Below are 17141 nucleotides of genomic sequence, written 5' to 3' on the forward strand. Positions count from 1 at the left end.
ATCATGCCGCACGAGAGTACAAAACAGAAGGGCTGCAAAAGCAAGGGCTGCAAAAGCATCCTTTGTTACTTTCAAATGCATTCAAGTTTCGTTGAGTGGTTTCCAATGTTCACTAGTGGTTCGCGCTACATTCTAAAGCAGTAGATCACTGTCAGTATGGTTTCAGCGCTACGATGTCCTGAGATAAGTGTAGAATTGTCCATTGGGGAGGGGCGGGCGATGAGCGGTGTCGAACGTTGTGAAGAACGTCATCCTGCTGCTCATAGCACTGCAACTGTTGTTTTCGAGCACGAAATGTGTGGGAATCAACGCCTCGAGGAACGGGATGGTTTCACTGACGCCGTCTACACCACCTCCTGAGGCCTTTTCGTGTCGGTTCTGAGCGGCGGTATGTCTGAAATGTTTACCTCGGCCACCCATAAGAAAAGACCTTGATTTCTACGCTTGCAATTGCGGTTCTGTCCACCATGACAGAGGCGTCAAAAGAGGAGGTGAAACGTGGATAGGAGGCACTGTGACGATTTTACGATCCTGTGATACGTCCACGGTGACGCTGGGCAGAACTGTGGTGAAACTTAGTGCCGTTATGACATTAACTCAACTTACATCTTACATCAACCTCGGAAGTTTTTTCGCGTGTGTCAACATCACCCTCCTGACAGAAGCGTCGCCGACCCTGAGGATCAGACGTCGCAGGGTGCCATGCTTCTGCACCGTTATAGACGAAACGTTGAACGCACCCTTGAGCTTGATTTCGAACTTGTGCGTCACAATGGGAGATAAGTACGGGGTTTCCAAAAGTGACCCCGTAATTGTGTTGCATAGTATAATATTGATTGCACCTCTAACGCCACCTTGTGGCAAAAGATGTTAACTTTGTAATGTGCTGTATGGCATGACCGAGTTTTGGAAGTGATTGAAGGAATGCTTACAACGAACCAGATACTGTGTATCGATTAAGTTATGTAACTCAAGTTATCTTAGAAGAAAGATTAAGGAAAGGCAAACCTACGTTTCTAGAATTTGTAGACTTAGAGAAAGCTTTTGACAATGTTGACTGGAATACTCGCTTTCAAATTCTGAAGGTGACAGCGGTAAAGTACAGGGAGCGAAAGGCTACTTACAATTTGTACAGAAAGCAGATGGCAGTTATAAGAGTCGAGGGACATGAAAGGGAAGCAGTGGTAGGAAACAATGCATCAGCAGCGCCTCTCCCCGATGCTATTCAATCTGTATATTTATCAAGCAGTAAAGGAAACAAAAGAAAAGTTCGGAGTAGGTATTAAAATCCATGGAGAACAAATAAAAACTTTTAGTTTCGCCGATGACATTGTAATTCTGTCAGAGACAGCAAAGGACTTGGAAGAGCAGTTGAACGGAATGGACAGTGTCTTGAAAGGAGGATATAAGATGAACATCAACAAAAGCAAAATGAGGATAATGGAATGTAGTCGAATTAAGTCGGGTGATGCTGAGGTAATTAGATTAGGAAATCAGACACTTAAAGTAGTAAATGAGTTTTGCTATTTGGGGAGCAAAATAACTGATGATGGCCGAAGTAGAGAGGATATAAAATGTAGACTGGCAATGGCAAGGAAAGCGTTTCTGAAGAAGAGAAATTTGTTAACATAGAGTATTGATTGAAGTGTCAGGAAGTCATTTCTCAAAGTATATGTATGGAGTGTAGCCATGTATGGAAGTGAAACATGACGATGAATAGTTTAGACAAGAAGAGAATAGAAGATTTTGAAATGTGGTGCCACAGAAGAATGCTGAAGATTAGATGGGTAGATCACATAACTAATGAGGAGGTATTTAATAGAATTGGGGAGAAGAGGAGTTTGTGGCACAACTTGACTAGAAGAAGGGATCGGTTGGTAGGACATGTTCTGAGGCATCAACGGCTCACCAATTTAGTACTGGAGGGCAGCGTGGAGGGTAAAAATCGTAGAGGGAGACCAAGAGAGAATACACTAAGCAAATTCACAAGGATGTAGGCTGCAGTAGGTACTGGGAGATAAAGAAGCTTGCACAGTACAGAGTAGCATGGAGAGCTGCATCAAACCAGTCTTAGGACTGAAGACGAGAACAACAACAACAACAACTCAAGTTACTGCATCAGTGTAGGATAATTGTTCCGCACGATTTCTTATGTTTCGTACCGCAAATCTGCTGATTGTGATACCGAAACGCGTTGTAAGGAATGAAAATAAAAGAAAGATTATGGAGACCAAGACAATAGAAATTTATTAGGTTGGTGCTTAAGTTCTTAGCGTTTTTTTTTTTTTTTACAAGTTTAGTAAACACAGCAGACACACGTAACAGAGACTTTTCTCAGGAACAACGTCTGCTCCTTCACTATTTACAACAGTTTGACAACGCTGAGTTAACTTTTCGATTACACGATTGTAGAAATCAGTGATTTTGAGGCGAAGATCTCGTCGAGCAATGTTCGGAGCAAATTTTCATCTAGATCCGAAGTTCCTTGAAGATTGTTCAATAGACAGCGGAGAAGGTGAAAATCTGAGGGCGCAAAATCTGGTGATGACGATGGGTGAGAAACGACTTCCCAACGCAACTCCTGTTGCGGTGTTTTTTGTCAGTCTAGCAGAAAGATGGCTGCCGTTATAATGGAGCAGCATCACCTATGCAATCTTCCTGGTCGTTGTTCTTGGATTGTGTCTGCAAGACATCTCAGCCGTTGCCTGAAAGTGTCAGTACAGGTGGTTACACCATGAGGAAGCCATCTGTAGTGCACCACACCGTTGCTCTTCCATAGGTGCATAGCATTACCTTTTATGGATGAGCAGAGTCCTTTGTACGGAGAGTTGCTGATTTCTTTGGCCTCAATCATTCTTTTCTTTTTCTATGTTAGCATGATGACACCCTTTCTCGTCACCATTAACGAAACAGGACAGGAATGATCTGTGTTGTTCACGAGCCAGTTGGTTCCAGTTGATGACGAGCAAGCAGAAATGCACATACGGCCAACCACTGATTTTTGTGATTTTCGCTTAGAGCGTGCGGTACCCACACACCCGATTTATGGACCTTCCTCTCTGGGTGCAAATGTCACACGATAGTGGAATGATGCAAATTCATCACATATGCCAGCTCTCGAGTACGTAAAGATGATGGTTTAATGATAAGAATTTTGGGAATAGGTTATACAAAGCTTGCTTTTTGTTTTTCATTTGTGTTCTTCCTGAACATGGAGAGTCACTAACGTCAAAACGATCCTCCTCAAAACGAGAAACCATTTTCTTGCCATTCTCTGTCCAATGCCATCATGCTCGTACATCGAGCAAATGTTTCTGGCTCTCTTCGCTGCTGTCACTCCTCCACTGAACTCAAACAGAAGAATTTGTCGCTAATGTTCCGATTTTTCCACTTGGCACTACATTTTCTAGCGTTCATAACTCCACTCACTATCTTCAAACGACAATATGTAAACTCAAAATAGCAACAATGAAGTAAAAATGAAAAATGACACTCGATAAATAAACCCACTGCAACCAGAATACCTACATGCAAAACAAAAACGCTACGAACTTATGCACCCATCTAATATTAGTGCCAAACATGGTCGCAGCTCCCCCAAAGTACATCTTGTCTGAAGTAAAGATATATTTCATCTCCATTCTGATAACTAGGTTCACTTAAGATGCACTGTTTTAATTAGTATTAATTAATTAAAACGTTGACGAAAATGCATTGATGAATTTAGTAGTACTCTGCCTATATAAAACTAAATTTTTGTTTCATACTCCTTAGAGCAAAGGCAAATGTTTGTTATATATCACAATAGTACTTCTTCCATTTTTATTTAGACATTTTTCTAGCGACTTTTTAACACCTTAGCCCTTCCACCAACTTTCATTCCGATTCAGTCAGTATGTTACAAACATTACATGGATACGACAAGAACTGGCAACTTGTGAAGGACTGTCTACGTCGTTTGGATGCACTAAATTTTCTATGCAGCTAGCAATCAACGTAGCTTACGTGGATATGATACTTAATTTGATTCATAGGACACAATGAATTCTGACGCAGAGTTTTTCTGAAGCCATGACAACGACTTCACTAACCACTGAAATAGGAGCAGGAGTCTCAACTGAAGACGGCGCTTAGGCTGCTGCACCTTGTGTGGGGACGGGCTTTAGCATGCTACTGACGTGCGTGCGAAACAGGCTCTTTGACAACTACAGATGTGCATACGTTTACAAGATGGCGCTGTTTAGTTTTTTTCTGGTGAGAAGTCGGTAACAACGATTCTGTGATTTAGTTCAGCGCATCTTTCTCGAGTTGTTTGCATTCTGGAAGCCAAATAGGCAAACACAATGCAAAGGTTTTACTCGTTATTTACAGATTTTAAAAATGCGTTTCAAGCCACAGACCTGCAGCCCTGAAAAACAAACGACTACAATATAAGTATATCTACAGGAGTATTTGAGAATTGATGTTATTAGTGGGTGCTCGAATTAATGCAGTTTCAACTGTAGGTGGATGTGAGTGTAATGGACGTTATTTATATTATATCGGATTTCCATTTTTTATGCGAAGGACTATCTCACCTGGCCATTATCTGTCAGATATTTACGTAGCCGTAGTTGATGAGTTTTCGACTACTCCTTACTGAGGTCACTTTCGACAGCCCCGCACTGGTCCGAAACGTGAAGGAGGCGGCGTGTGATCGGCGGGTTGCTGGTACTTCACTTCCCAGGCGCCGGCACACGACGTCAAGGCGGAGGAACCGCCGAAGCCACCATGCCAGCAGCAATGAAGCTGGAGCTCGGGAAACATCTCCGTGATCGGCCATGTAACTGCCCTACCACACTTTGCTCGTAGGCAGAGTTCCTCCGAGCTGCTGTTTGCGTAAAGAATTTAGTTGTACTGAACGCCGAGCTGTTGTTCCAGATACGGCAACGCATCAATTCACCTGTCGCTTATTGTGTTACCACATGTAGCTCTTAGTGGCTGAAAATAATTTCATTTTTGCCAGTGGGTTGTGTTACACTCGTACGATTAACAGAAACGGGTCCAGTTAACTGATATTTATTCGTGAGGGCCGAATGTACTTTCCTGTTGATCCGAGCAGTTCGTATAGACTCTCATCATTTCGCCTGCGATCTTTCGAGTTGCATACATTAGCCTAAAATAAGTGATGATTTGGCATTATTTCTCCATCTCAAGTATCAATTAACTTAACGGTACATAAAATAAAAGTGTAATGCCAACTTCAAAACAAGCGGCACTTCAAAAAAGGTTCAAATGGCTCCGAGCACTATGGGACTTAACATCGGAGGTCATCAGTCCCCTAGAACTTTGAACTACTTAAACCTAACTAACCTAAGGACATCACACACATCCATGCCCGAGGCAGGATTCGAACCTGCGACCATAGCACCAGCGCGGTTCCGGACTGAAGCGCCTATAACCGCTCGGCCACGATGACACTAGGAATAACAGTGAGTCAATGCTAAATTTTAGCATTGTAATTTCTCCAACCTTCGTACCATCGTCATGCGTTTGCAGTTCAGCAACGTGAAGGCAGCTGTTACGAAACTTCTAAGTTTGAATTAATTGAAAACGGAACTGATACAGAGAGGTAAACCCTTTGGTCCATCTCTGGGGACGTTGCCTTTTTTGTTGAACATTTTTTTGTCACTGTATCTCGTTCTGGCACTGAAACTGGAAGCGTGTTTCACCATCTCGTTACTAGCTCCAACAGTACCTCTTATGATGACCACTGTCCACCTATAGTGTTTGCTCCGTTACCGTAACATCTGTTCCAACATGTGACACCATCGCAAATCTGTGAGAAGTGGTATCTGTTTGTCCTTAGCTGCGGCCCTGCTTGCGGCTCGTACTCCTTGAGACTTCATAAGTCATGGACAAATTTAATGTGCACACAAAAATGTCGCACGCTATAACGAGAGCTGTCACAGTCTTGACACATTGATCTTAACACTGACAGTGCATGCACAAGTTATGTGGCCACTAAAAATGCCGAGAATCAGGGTCTGTTGCCTGGATGTCCAGGCCCTTGGCAGCCAACAACAGACAGCCCAATGAGACTGGTCGTCGATGCACCTGTTGCCACCCAGTGACTGGAGCTCGAAATGATAGTCTACCAGAACCGTCCCATTGGAGTCTGCCACCAGCCCACCGCCGTTCCCCAGTAGTTGGTTCAGTATTAGACTCTGGGCCACCCTGCGCCCTGCCATGGCGCATGTCGTCGCCGCCGGCTACCTCGCACAGCATAGAGCCACACGAGGTGCTTCGGCCGCTGCTACCGTCTCAGCTCCTGGCTTCGCCAGCTCAGAGCACCGCATTCTCGGCAGCACGTGTATACTGCAGTGAGAGTCCACCGCGTTCGCCCCTAAAAGTGTGAATATTGCAAATCGACGCCAAACCGCCCCGGAGATGATGGCAAACCTGAATTTTCCAAGTTAAACTAATTAGTAATAAACAGCTTATGCCGGCCGCGGTGGTCTCGCGGTTCTAGGCGCGCAGTCCGGAGCCGCGCGACTGCTACGGTCGCAGGTTCGAATCCTGCCTCGGGGCATGGATGTGTGTGATGTCCTTAGGTTAGTTAGGTTTAAGTAGTTCTAAGTTCTAGGGGACTGATGACCACAGCAGTTAAGTCCCATAGTGCTCAGAGCCATTTTTTTTAAACAGCTTATGTACACCATTCGTTTCTCTACATTTGCCCACAACCTCACTCCTGTTTTCCATGCTCCAGGTGGAGGTCGTGCTCATCCGGACATGCAAGGAGACGGCTCCCAAGAAACAGTATCGGTCATTCGCACCCCAACCGTTGAACAAATAATAGCTAGGGGAAGAGGTTATTTTGCGAGTAGATAAATATCAAACTCGTCTGGCACAGACAGACTATATTATGAAGATCCAGTGTCCTCCAATTAAGACGGTATCGTATTTATAATCAAAGCCATATGTGCCTAACACTAGAATTCAAGAAGCCTTCACAGCAGCTGGAGGCTCAGAGTAATCTACTCTTTTACGTACTCTTGTTAAAATATTCTGCCACATGACAATTTGCTCATTAACCACTGTTAGGAACTCTTCACCAAAGACTTTTCCCCTCCTACAACGTTTACCCTCTCAACCGCGACCATCCGTGATTATCTAAACAACACTGACAGTACCACGCAGCAGGATAACATAGCCCTACTCGTCATTACAGCGGACATAAATGACGCAGTGTAAGACATTAGCTTTGTTCATCATTATCTAACCACACACCAGGCTGTAATTATTGTCACCATTCAAAATAAAACTTGTTCGCCATTCAGCGTCACTTCCTACGAAATTTACGTACTGCGCTTGGCAACATTAGTTAAACTACTACTACAGCTTACTGCATCAATGAGGTTGGACCATCACTGGCGACATGATCTTTGCTCGGCCATCCCTCGTCACGATCTCCTTCAAACAAGGGACTGCTACCCCGCCTGTGATATCAGATAAGTAAAAATTTCTTGGAAATGTACTCAAAATATTTTTGTTGCGATCGACAGTGGCGAAAGCTTACTCTCACTCATATTAACTACTACAGGAATTTTACTACGTGTACTTATGATCCAAAAAATACATTTACTGGTGCACTGTTTCGTATCCTCCCCACTTCAGTGATATGGACGAGTTCCGTTTCTCTGGACCCATGGAGTATCCCGTCATTCGAACTGCGCCTCATTTTTCTTTTCGGAGGACGTGTATCCATACATCAGCCTTTTAGAACGTTTGAGAAACGACGTTGGTCCATCCACATGATACACATCTCTCAACCACGCCAGCATCGTTGTTAGACGCCTGGCTGCTTCTCTCGCCTTCTGGAACAATGACAAACAGTTACTGGTGGAAGTAAAGCTGTGAGGACGGGGCGTGAGTCGTGCTTGGGTAGCTCAGATGGTAAAGCACTTGCCTGCGAAAGGCAAAAGGTCCCGAGTTCGAGTCTCGTTCCGGCACACAGTTTTAATCTGCCTGGAAGTTTTATTTCAGCGCAGAATCAGGTTCAGAGTGAAAATCTCATTCTGGAAACATCCCCCAGGCTGTGGCTAAGCCATGTCTTCGCAATATCCTTTCTTCCAGGAGTGCTAGCTCTGCAAGGTTCGCAGGAGAGCTTCTGTAAAGTTTGGAAAGTAGGAGACGAGGTACTGGCAGAAGTAAATCTGTGAGGACGGGGCGCGAATCGTGCTTGGGTAGCTCAGATGGTAGAGCACTTGCCCGCGGAAGGCACAAGGTCCCGAGTTCGAGTCTCGCTCCGTCACACAGTTTTAATCTGCTTGGAAGTTTCATACGGCTACCTTGCACTCCTTGTTCCTGTTGCTTCGCTGCCTTGAAAACTGCATAGCAATCAAACCATAAGCTCGATTTATATATAGATTTCATCAATTACCTGGAGAGTTTCCTCGGTATATTTTCAAGTCCAGTAAACAGTATTTTATTCTCCACCATAACTTACGTTGTTACATAATAATACATTTGGTAGTGAGCGTGGGCAGGGAAATGAAATATCACTATCACGCCTCAAATCGCACGGCTATATTTTAAGCCAAAGAACTTGTACAAAGACTCTGAGGCTGTTATACCATTAGACGATCTGTGTGTTTCACAGCGTTTGGAGTTTCTTGTAAAACTAGCAGCATAAAGGAGCACATACCTTGCAAGATCTTGTGAAGTTCGTACTAGAATTAAAGGAATGAGGAGTTGGATACTTACAGAATAGAAGGCGTGATGGTAGATAGTTCAGTTGGGAAAAGCATTTTTCGAGAAAGGTGCGGTTTGAGTTCCGAGTCACGAACAGACATAGAGGTTCAATAGATTAGGAACTTTAAAAAAAATGTCCTTGCCGTTCACTGCATTCTTTCTTTAGACACTTACTCATGAACAGATCTCGCTAAAACTCCTTGTCATGCTGTTAGGGCTGGAAGCTGTTTACGGTTTTTATGAGGGTTTTCCATTTCAATACAAGTTTCAAATAACGGGCACTACGTTCTTTGTCCCGTGTAAGATGATAGATGGCAATGTGTCGCAAGGTTACTACTCCTACTACAATGTTTTATTAAAAACTTGGCAGCAACCTGCGAGTGCAAGGCTGTTCTCTGTTTGTAATATGACAGGAGAAATGAATTACGGGCCCACTATTACTCCCGTTTAAATCTGACCTCGCCCTACTTGACGCAAGTTAGGTTGGTATTCCGTCACTGTCTGAGCCGTCTCCAGACATGTCCGCGCTGCTTGTCGAGACTCAGCTCCAGTGGGACTCGTCACTGACACAATTCCACTACAGCCAATGAGATTCCAGTCCGAAGACGTAGCTGGAGATGCCCCAGGCAGCAATGTCATCCGCGGTACCATTACAGTATAGTGGTGTGTCGACGAGATTCGACGACTCGCTTTGTTGCCCTCCATTGTAAGCCATCTTGGGCTAACATTCCATGCCCACTAGCACGCCGCGAGGGTTTCTGCTGCTTGCCTTCGTGCTCGTCGGATCTCTCCCCACTTCAGAACGTTTGAAGCATTACTTGCAAGGCCTCCCAACCAGTTCGGGATTTTGACGATCTAACGTGCCAGTGGGGCAGAATATAGCTCGATATCCCTCAAGAGCACATCCAACACCACTGCCAATGCCAAGCCGAATAACTTTTTGCATAAGGACCAAAGGTGGACCAATGCGCTATTGACTTACTAATCTTGAGAAGCTCTTTCTCTTGAATAAATCATCCAATATTTCTGAAACTGTACTCATTTGTTTGTCTCTACATGTACATCACATCTACAGATTTTTGTCCCATTCGGATAATTTCTTCGTGGTGCGTCGCTTTTTTTTCCCTAGACTGTACATAGACAGATAACGTTATTTCAAAGGATAGGCTTTAGTTTGTTTTGCAAGCTGGGAAAACCTCTAACTTTTATTATGTTATGGGCAAGTACTAATTGTAATGAGAGTATTTGTACTGAGAGCTCAAAATACTTTTCACTTGATTCCTATGCATTTTGGGTTACTTTCCTGGGTGGTCTGTGCGAGGGGTGCACCGGAGGACGCAGCACACTGCGTTTCCAGTTGGGGCTGCACTTCTCTGAATACTGGGAGGGACGAACATCAATGGACTTAAGCACCTGGCGGAGTGACGGACGTCGCTCGAGTTTCGCCTGTTGTATGCAGGCCGAAACGACCTGCGTGCCCTCTGAGTGTCGCCGCAGTTTCTGTGTTTACCGTTCGGGCGCGTCCGGAACGAAGACTGCTGGCACCGACTGACTGCATTGTCCTCATGATTCTGAGAATACTTGCGGACCGTGCCCTGCTGGGCGCGACTGTCTAGCGCTGGATGGCCGGTGGTCTAGGCATGTTGTTTTTGTAGTCGGTCAAATGACAAGTTCAGTGCCCCTCAGCTGAGTAGCAGAGGTACGATTGGTCAACTTAAACTGAGGCTAGTTGACGTCATAAAGCCCTGCTCGAAATTGGAGGGAATGGTCACTATTGGCGCGAATGATGTTCTGAGGCAGTGTGGGGGAATTTTGGAATCAGAACTGAATGCCGATTCGCGGTTTTCGAGGATGGTGGGGAGTTGAGCAATGGAGGCTTCGCTCTTGCGTTGTGCGGGCGCAGGTTTTCGGGATATGGTCTTCGTCAGAGTCGGACGGTCTTGCGACTTAGTCGCACATAGAATTCTCGGACAGCCTTCGAGGCCAGGGGTTGAAACAGAGTTTACACACCAGAAGTCGGCGCCTACATCATCAGAAAGCTGCCTACTGACGATGTGCTGCAGGTGTTAGGTCTGGTACAGTATTATGCGGCTTCAGCATTGTAGGACCTGTCTATTTTATACAGAATCCTTCAGCAGCACGTGCGCTCGCTTTGCTACAAGTCCACCTTTTTTGTTTCTGTATGTGATCCCATCCGAGCTCTCACTAATAATAGTGATACTGCATTATAGTCGGGAGAGTAATATTTGATTCATTAGGACCTCCAGTCATTATCGTCAATCTATTCCACCACAGAGAGTAGGAGTCCCTTGTTCTCGAGCCAACTCTTATTCTCATAATAGTTCACTATACCCTATCCTTTAACCTACTGTTTGTGTTGATAATCATGTGCCTTTGTGTTCTGATGTATAATAAATCTCATTGTAATATTTAAGCCGCATATCATTTCGTAGATATATGCAGAATCCCATTTCCTGTTGTTTATTATGATAAAGTTCTATTTTTTGTCTCTGAGTAGATTAAGATTTTTATTAGATGCTTGTGAGTGTGCACTCCTTATTTTACCAACTAGCAGGGTCCACCATCATTTCCCTTCGTTACCGTTGTGCCCATAATTAATTATGTGTTAGGTAAGGAGGGGGTCGACTGCATGTCTCGTTCTCATGCTAAATTCGTCAGAATTAAAGAAGCCCAAGCTCTTCTCCACCCCGGCACCTCGCAAAGTGTATTCAATAATCTTAGTGTATCGATGTGGTGAGGTGACGTCAAACAGCGCAGGATTGCAGTGTAGTTGTGTCAGCGGAGTGTTCTGGTCGCTATATCGGCAACAAAAGCTCCGTGAAGCGTAAATTCCCTATTATCTTATACTAACGTTTCGACAGTGCTGTGCAGCGAAAGATGCGAGGAGGCAGATAGGGGGGCGAAGGCAGGTTGCAACAGAACGTGAAAGGCGGCGTGCCCCGCTATCAGGGTCGTCGCCTGGACACAGAATATTTTAGTTTTTGGATGCTATCAGTTTCCACCTGCTGACAGCCGCCAATAAATTCGGGTGTCATTTGACCCCTCGATAGATGGTTAACGCAGATACGAACGCTGGAAAAAATTAGATACCTCCTGTGTTGTTCGCAAAACAGGGTTTGTAGAGCGTTGCTGAGCCAACTGTTTAGTCATTTCCGCATTATTACGAAAGAATAACTATTTCTTTCCTGAAAATAGTAATTATCTACAGTTACTACACCGTATAATAGGAAAAATATTTCACCGTTACATGTGTGCGTTCTCCCAAGTGAAGAACAAGGTAGAGGAACTACTAACAGAGCTCTGTCTCGAATTACTCACTGCGGCGAAGTATCATTCTGAATGCAAGATGTCCGTTTTACACAAATTGTAACCTTCGGCACCGAAAGACGGATTCCGAATTATCGTAAAAATCGAATTCAAAAGCGCGAGAATACTATAGCATACACTGAAGGGCTAACACAAAATAAACAGACAACACCATTCATAAGATTTTTAAGAGAAAGTCTTACCTAGCGCAAAGCCATTACCAGGAGATATACAGGGTGAGTCACCTAACATTACCGCTGGATATATTTCGTAAACCACATCAAATACTGACGAATCGATTCCACAGACTGGACGTGAGGAGAGGGGCTAGTGTAATTGGTTAATACAAACCATAAAAAAATGCACGGAAGTATGTTTTTTAACACAAACCTACGTTTTTTTAAATGGAACCACGTTAGTTTTGTTAGCACATCTGAACATATAAACAAATACGTAATCAGTGCCGTTTGTTGCATTGTAAAATGTTAATTACATCCGGAGATATTGTAACCTAAAGTTGACGCTTGAGTACCACACCTCCGCTGTTCGATCGTGTGTATCGGAGAGCACCGAATTACGTAGGGATCCAAAGGGAACGGTGATGGACCCTAGGTACAGAATAGACTGGAACAGCACATTACGTCCACATGCTAACACCTTTTTATTGGTCTTTTTCACTGACGCACATGTACATTACAATTAGTGGTGAGGTACACGTACACACGTGGTTTCCGTTTTCAATTACGGAGTGGAATAGAGTGTGTCCCGACATGTCAGGCCAACAGATGTTGAATGTGGTGGCCATCATTTGCTGCACACAATTGCAATCACTGGCGTAACGAATGTCGTACACGCCGCAGTACATCTGGTGTAATGTCGCCGCAGGCTGCCACAATACGTTGTTTCATATCCTCTGGGGTTGTAGGCACATCACGGTACACATTCTCCTTTAACGTACCCCACAGAAAGAAGTCGAGAGGTGTAAGACCAGGAGAACAGGCTGGCCAATTTATGCGTCCTCCACGTCCTATGAAACGCCCGTCGAACATCCTGTCAATGGTCAGCCTAGTGTTAATTGCGGAATGTGGAGGTGCACCATCACGCTCATACCACATACGTCGACGCGTTTCCAGTGGGACATTTTCGAGAAACGTTGGCAGATCATTCTGTAGAAACGCGATGTATGTTGCAGCTGTTACAACACGCAGCTGAACGTCGGAGGTTTCAAGCGTCAACTTTAGGTTACAATATCTCCGGATGTAATTAACATTTTACAATGCAACAATTGGCACTGATTACGTATGTGTTTATATGTTCAGATATGCTGACAAAACCAAAGTGGTTCCATTTAAAAAAACGTAGGTTTGTGTTAAAAAACATACTTCCGTGCATTTTTGTATGGTTTGTACTAAACAATTACACTAGCCCCTCTCCTCACCTTAGGTCTGTGGAATCGGTTCGTCAGTATTTGATGTGGTTTACGAAATATATCCAGCGGTAACGTTAGGTGACTCACCCTGTATATCACCGATTCATTGAACCTGGGTTTCAAGCTTAAATTGTTCGTTTCAAAATAAAAGGGTACGAAGTAATAGAACACATAAAGTATCGATAAACTGAGTTTCAGCACCACGTTTCTTTGCAAATGAACTACTAAATGAAACTTGAAAGCCATGTATACAATAAACTGTTTCTAATTACCTAGTCGTGGACGAAACGTTAAACACTGAACTACCTCATTGTTTCCTTCCTACATCAGTATGTAACACGTCTATTTACCCAGCTCCTGTATTTCCGAGAATTACCGAGTACTTAGTACAAGCAGTTAATGTACATACATAGACTATCCCAGCTGTAAATGTTCAAATATGTGTGAAATCTTATGGGATTTTACTGCTAGGGTCATCAGTCCCTAAGCTTACACACTACTTAACCTAAATTATCCTAAGGACAAACACACACACCCATGCCCGAGGGAGGACTCGAACCTCCGCCGGGGTCAGCCGCATAGTCCATGACAGCAGCGCCTGAGAGCGCTCGGCTAATCCCGCGCGTATCCCAGCTGTACTAGCTGACGTTCACATGAAGGAACATAGCATTAAAATCTACTTCTGTTATGGTCTCTGGATTGGCGATACCAAGAATTGCTGGCGACAGAAAGTTGCACGAATGAGGCACGAAATTAAGAGGAGCAGCCACTTAGCAAGCGGGATTGTTTTTAGTACTCGTGACGACATAAGCAATAAATCTTACGAAAATTCCCACAATATAACTGGTCAGGATGAACCCAAACTGGGTGAATCTATAGAATTACGCGTCAACCGTTACTGTTTATTAATGTCACAGAGGGGGCGTTCACATAAAGGCCCCACAGCAGCCTGTCTCGTTTGTCTGGACACGTGCATGTCATATCAGGTTCAGTCTTTCTGCCAAGTGAAGAGTAATCTTCTAGGCAAGTGTCAGTACGACAAACGGTGCAATGCCACCACACGAGTAAGTTCGAACGAATTTGTTTGCTACATCGAGACATTTACTCTCGCATAGGCTTCAGTGTTACGACAATGATGCGTCTTTGAGTCGAACGAATACGTAAATGCCGTACTGAGCAACTGCTACACGATTGTATGTAACCATAGAAGGACAAGACAGCTATTTTGTCCACACGGTCGTAACTGACTGCAGCAACGGAATAGTGCCACTGAGAGCGAAGAGAGGAGACTTTCCAGTTGACTGGGTGAATATATTCCCCGTACTTTACTGTTTCCCAATCATCAAAGCAACATGAGTTGTATTCGTATACAGCTGCTGGGGCTACGACAACTAATGCTGAAGACAACTCAGAGTATTGAGGACCCTGAAATGCTACTGACGTCCAATAGCGGGCGCTAGTGAGGCTCGGCTCCACAGCATCTTTCACGTAGTGGACAAGTTTTGAGGCCCCTCTTCATCAAGTTGCAATACAAAGGTTCATAACAGTACGTTCACATGTGGAATAAAACATCTATTTCCAGTAGGACGCACAAAAACGTGTGCTCATCATACACCAACTCTTATCGATAATATTCAAAGAAACTGACAAGTAGAAACTTTGAAATATTGGTTCTTTCACAGGTAGTTTGCCTCTGCGTACGTCAGAAACTAACCACAAAAAACGTAAAACAGTATCATGCACCAGCCGGCCGAAGTGGCCGTGCGGTTAAAGGCGCTGCAGTCTGGAACCGCAAGACCGCTACGGTCGCAGGTTCGAATCCTGCCTCGGGCATGGATGTTTGTGATGTCCTTAGGTTAGTTAGGTTTAACTAGTTCTAAGTTCTAGGGGACTAATAACCTCAGCAGTTGAGTCCCATAGTGCTCAGACCCATTTTTTAGTATCATGCACCAGTTGTCCGACTATGCTTCCTTGGTGCATAATACCCAATGTTATTTTAGTACATTTTGGATACCGCAGTTGCAGTCGTGAGAGTGGTTTGACGCAGCTCCCAGTGCTAATCTGCCCTGCGTAAATCTGCCAAGCCTTGAGTGCCGCGTGTAGCTGGGCATCAGTCTCTGTCTACGACCTCTACAACCATCCCCCCCCCCCCCCCAGCCCCACCCCATCCCACTCCCCTAATTCAATTCCCTGGTAAATTAATTATTTCTTGACGCCTTACAATGCGTCCCGTCAACCTACTCCACTCAGTCAAGTTGTGCCATACAAATTTATCTTCTCGACTCAAGTCTGTGATTTACGTTGGTCAAAAACTGAATGAGCAAATTGTATGTCCGAAGGTTATCAGTCGACAGTATGATAGTGTCGAATGACGCCTTCCTGAGAGACAATCTCCTCTCATTACAAATTAATATTATAAGTGTAGACCAGATGTGGCTTGAATTCAAAGAAATAGTATCGGCAGCAATTGAGAGATTTATACCAAATAAATTAACAAATGACAGAGCTGACCCTCCTTGAGAGAGCACTGTTGCAGAAACAACGAAACAAACATGCCAAATTTAAACAGACGCAAAATCCCCAAGATTGGCGATCTTTTACAGAAGCTCGAAATTTAGCGCGGACTTCAATGCGAGAAGCTTATAATAGTTTCCACAACAAAACTTTGACTCTAAACCTGGCACAAAATCCAAAAGATTCTGGTCGTATGTGAAGTATGTTAGCGGCAAGAAACAATCAATGCCTTCTCTGCGCGATAGCAATGGTGATACTATCGAAGACAGTGCTGCCAAAGCAGACTTACTAAACACAGCCTTCCGAAATGTCTTCACAAGAGAAGACGCAGTAATTATTCCAGAATTCCAATCGAGACCAGCCTGCAACATGAGTAACGTAGAAGTAAATGTCCTCGGAGTAGTGAAGCAATATAAATTACTCAATAAAAGCAAGTCCTCCGGTCAAGAATGTATACCAATTAGGTTCCTTTAGGAGTATGCTGACGCAAGTGGCTCGTAGTGAAATTGTGTGTTTATGGAATATGGTCTCTGTTATGTGACTGGATTTGTGATTTCCTGTCAGAGAGGTCACAGTTCGTAGTAATTGACGGAAAGTCATCGAGTAAAACAGAAGTGATTTCTGGCGTTCCCCAAGGTAGTGTTATAGGCCCTTTGCTGTTCCTTATGTATATAAACGATTTGGGAGACAATCTGAGCAGCCGCCTTCGGTTGTTTGCAGATGACGCTGTCGTTTACCGACAAATAAATTCACCAGAAGACCAAAACAAACTGCAAAATGATTTAGAAAAGATATCTGAATGGTGCCAAAAGTGGCAGTTGACCCTAAATAACGAAAAGTGTGAGGTCATCTACATGAGTGCTAAAAGGAACTTGTTAAACTTCGGTTACACGATAAATCAGTATAATCTAAAAGCCGTAAATTCTACTAAATACCTAGGTATTACCATTACGGACAACTTAAACTGGAAGGAACACACAGAAAATGTTGTGGGGAAGGCTAACTAAAGACTGCGTTTTATTGACAGGACACTTAGAAAATGTAACAGATCTACTAAGGAGACCTACACTACGCTTGCCCGACCTCTTTTATAATAATGCTGAGCGGTGTGGGATCCTTACCAGATAGGGCTGACGGA

The sequence above is a fragment of the Schistocerca piceifrons genome, chromosome 5, assembly GCF_021461385.2.
Source record: "Schistocerca piceifrons isolate TAMUIC-IGC-003096 chromosome 5, iqSchPice1.1, whole genome shotgun sequence".
In the NCBI taxonomy this organism is placed as follows: Eukaryota; Metazoa; Arthropoda; class Insecta; order Orthoptera; family Acrididae; genus Schistocerca; species Schistocerca piceifrons.